Genomic DNA, 4,590 nt, shown 5'->3' with positions numbered 1-4,590 from the left:
ATGTTAGAGACTTAAGGATCACCCCAACTCACCATGAAGAACGAGGGTAAGATGACCACGTGTGTTTTTGAGAGATCATAATACTGGGCAGGTGTATTCCAAGAAAACCTGCTGGTTTGGAGCATGAGCTACAGGGTGGGGACAAGAGCAGAAGCAGGAGGTTGTAGCCACGGTTCATACCCTAGCGGGGCATGGTCTAGTCCAAGTCACATCAGCTGGGAAGGAATAAACCGGTTTAAGAGCTCCCTAAAGATGTTATCAGATCAATAAGATTTTGTGTTGGATTCAATGTGAGGATTATGTAGGGAAATGGTCCAGGATGAGTGTGGTACCCAGGTTTCTAGGATGTAGATGAGATCAGTTCCTTAGCTACAGAGCCCTGTAGAAGGAGCTAAGTTTTAGAGAAGTGTTAAGGAGTTGTATATGAATTGCTTCTCTTGATGCTGTCAAAAAAATTAGCTAACAACAGCAACTTAAAGTAAGATTGATTTTGGTCTTCAGTTCAAAGGGATACAGCCCATCATGGAGGAGAAGACAAGCGTGCCGAAGCAAGATGCGACTGGTCACGTTGTATACGCAGTAAAGAAACGAAGTGATGGTTTCTGGTCCTCAGCTTGGGTTCTCTTTTGTCTTCCTCCAGCCCACGGGATAGGGCCACTCCCGTTCCGGGCGGGCAGTTCTGGCTCAGCCTGACACTGTTAGGCACACAAACACAGATGTTTCTGTGGTGATTCTACGTCTAGCCAAGGGTGACAATGAAGCTTCATCGTCACAAGCCGAATTTGGAAAATGATGCTGGAAAAGTGTGGGGCAAACAGATGGAGCTTTTCCATGAGTACTATCAGCAAGACTTAGAGGATGCCCATGACTCCATGGGTCCAAGGGTCTGGTCATTTGTGTGCCGTAAACCATGGCCCAATGACACTCATAGGTGCTAGCAGAAGTGACGGAGGTATGGAGAGGTGTCTGTTTAGAGGTGTCTAGATGGGAGGGTGAGGCCATTTTCCTGCTGATGCCAGGAGTCAGCCCTGTGGAGATGATAGGTCACTGGGATTTGGGACCTTGCTCTGTTTTTGCTTCTGAGCTGGGGAACGCTCTTCCCAAGAGTAATTGAATGAGAGGCCAACCCCCAAAGTCCCTAATTAAATGGTGGCTTGACCTTCCATATTTCTCCTTTATTATGATTATGGAGAAACAATACATGTGCAGTTTAAAAAAAACTTAAAATCGAATTTTTAATGTGCATCCTTTCCTGAGTCAGTGATGAGAGGTGTGTCCTCTGTTGATGCTATGCTGAGGCAGTGATTTCCCAGTCAGTCTGGGAATCTGAGGGGTGCCCTTGATGCTCCACAGCAGTGGTTCTCAACCTGTCGCCTAAAACCATCGGAAAAAACACAGATATTTACATTACGATTCACAGAAGTAGCAAAATTACAGTTATGAAGTAGCAACGAAAATAATTATGGTTAGGGGTCACCACAACATGAGGAACTGTATTAAAGGGCCTCAGCATTAGGAAGGTTGAGAACCACTCATCTACAGTGAACTGTGTTTCTAAGTTGTGATGTGCCACAGCGTAGGTGTATTATAGGAATTAGTCACTTAAGGTATGCTAAGCCCATAAGTCAGGAACATCTACATTAGCTAGGAGAGAAAAGAAGTGTGACAGTTAATCTCAACTGTCACTTTGAGAGGATTTAGTATCACCTAGGAGTCAACTTTCTGGGCATGTCTATGAGCTTGTTTCCAGAGAGGTTTCACCAAAATGGGATGATCCAGCCTGGGTGTAGGCTACGCCATTCAAAACATTGGAGTTCCAGACTGAGTACAAAGAAGAAAATAATAGAATTTGTCTCTCTCTGCTTCAGTTCTCTGGAGCAATGTGATTAGCTGCCAAGGTGCCCAGTGGCCACTACAGATGCGGTAGAGAGGTCCAGACTGCATCTGGAACTCTCAGTCAAAACTGGAAGCATCATCCACACAGCACTGGTTTTACAGGCAGCAAAAAATGCAAGAGTTAGGGGGTCATGGAGGCTTACACAGAGTTTTCAGACAGCTTCTGAGGCCAGGCAGGGTCAGATTCCATGCAAGGAGGCCCCAAGAAGCCATCGTATGAAGTTGTGAAGGTGAAGTCTTACGTAGAACTGGAGAAACCCAGCTGCCAGAGATGCCAAGCTATGGGATGTCAGCAAGGAAAAACACAGGCACCTGTGAAACCTTTCCCTGCGGACTGACCTAAGAATGAAACCTAGCCAAGAGAGAGCCTACAGGTGCTGGGGTGGCACAGTAGGCAGAATGTGGTCACCAAAGCCATATGATTCCATCACAAACCCTGTTCGTGACATTCGGTGTTGGCCTTGTTGGGTTTGGGGGCTTGCTTTGGTCCCGTCTTTCCTTGCTGTATCCCCATCCCTCCATTTTAGAATTTGAGTGTTTGGTGTGTATCATTGTTTGCTGGAAGTCTCTAAGTTGATTCTGATGTTACAGGGGCTCACAGGTAAGAGACTGTCCAAGTCTTAGAACAGACTCTGCTCATACATACATACATACATACATACATACATGTATATATATGTGTGTGTATATATATATGTGTGTGTGTGTGTGTGTGTGTGTGTGTGTGTGTGTGTATAAACAATTTGGAGACTGTTAAGACTTTGAGGACTCTTAGAGAATGGCTAAATATGGTTTGCATTTTAAGATGAACACAAGACTTTAGGGTATGGGGGTACAACACTATCATTCAAAAGTGATGTGCTTTGGTGTCAAGTTGACAAGCAGTGGCCTTGCAAGGGTTAATCTTGGCTGTCAATTTGATGGGATTTAGACTCACCTCGGAGGCAGACTTCTGGGCATGTCTGTGAGGGTGTTTCCAGAGAGGTTTAGTTGAGTGGTCATGGAGGCAGTACCGTTACATGGTCTGGGTCCCAGGACAGAAGAAACGGGAGAAAGAGAAGGGAACACAGCGTTGACCTCTTCTCTCGGTGACTGTGGAGAGTGTCACCATCCGCCTTGTGCTTTGGCTTCCATGCCTGCTCCACCATGATGGACTGCACCCTCGGAATGTCGGTCGGTCAAAGTCAATACCACCCGAAGGTAGTTCATCACCGAACGAGCAAAGTAATCAAGCAAAAGTGAGCAGAAGAGAGAGAAAAAGAGAGAAAAGATAGAAGGACAAGAAAACAATGAGAGAGAAAGAGACACACGCAGAGAGGGCGAGAGAGAGAGAGAGAGAGACAGAGAGAGAGAGAGGGAGAGAGAGAGGGAGAGATAGAGACAGAGAGAGAGGGAGAGATACAGAGAGAGAGGGAGAGATACAGAGAGAGAGGGAGAGAGAGACAGACAGAGACAGAGGGTCAGAGAGAGAGAGAAAGGGAGAGAGAGACACAGAGAAATAGAGAGAGACAGAGAGAGAGGAGGGAGAGAGACAGACAGAGACAGAGACAAAGAGAGGGATGGGAAGAGAGAGAGAAGAAGAGAGAGAGACAGAGAGGGGGAGAGAGAGAGCGAGTGAGCTGTGTGATGAAAACAGAAGCCTGGGAGCTGAGCCAGCCTCTGAGGGTGAGGGTGGGACCCCTTTCCCGCCTATATGCACACCCAGGGTCACCGAAGCCTCCCGATAGCCAGTAACTCAGTTTGCACCTCCAAGGGTGGAAGCTGGCCAGGTTGTTTAATTAGCCAAGAGATTTGGGAAACATTATTTATGTTTTCCGAGCTTCAGATTTACCCTCTGTGGATGAGAGTAATGAGTGCAGAATTGTGAGGAGTTAAAGACACAAATACCAAAAGCCTTGAACTCTGCTGAAATTCAGTGTGTTATCAGTAAATGGGAATGATTATTATTTTTAGTTGCCAAATACAACAGATAGAGAAAAAAAACCCGAATGTTTTTAATCAATTGCTAAACACATTTTTCAAGACAAAGTGAATATTCTAGTTTTTAAAGATTAGCTAAAATGTGGATTATTTTTATGAGAATGTCCCAATTTTAAATGTTTACAAATAATTAAAATGTGCTCTCTCTCTCACACACACACACACACATGCACACACACACACGCACACACACACACACACACGCACACACACACACACACACACGCACACACACACACACACACACATACACACACACACACACATGCACACACACACGAGGAAGAGGAGGCTCCTGGCTACGCTTGGTCCTTTCAGCCCTTTGCAGGAGAGCTTGTGAGTTTGATAGTTGTGGGCAGCCTGCCGTCCAGATGTGGGGCAGATAACCATCTTCTGAAGTGATGGGTACCGTTTCTTCCCTGTCCTGCTAAGATGGTACCAGATTTTCCCACACTAAAGGCCTCAGATCTGATGGGGTTAGCGAGATGACTTAGCTGCCATAGGTACTTGCCACCACAGGCTGATGACCTGCGTTCCATCAGAACCCACATGTCAAAGGAGAGAACCAATGACCTTCAGTTATCATCTATCCCATAGTTGCGTGCTTCGACACACACCCACCTATGCATATGCACATGATAAATAGATGTTAAAAATATTGAAATAAGACAAAACAAAGGCTTCTGATTGTAGCCCTTCCCAGCTGCACCGAAT

Source organism: Peromyscus californicus, unplaced genomic scaffold, assembly GCF_007827085.1.
Source record: "Peromyscus californicus insignis strain IS unplaced genomic scaffold, ASM782708v3 Scaffold_24__1_contigs__length_46423439, whole genome shotgun sequence".
NCBI classification, from domain to species: domain Eukaryota; kingdom Metazoa; phylum Chordata; class Mammalia; order Rodentia; family Cricetidae; genus Peromyscus; species Peromyscus californicus.
The sequence above is the reverse complement of the archived record's forward strand: the minus strand, read 5'-3'. Positions refer to the sequence as shown.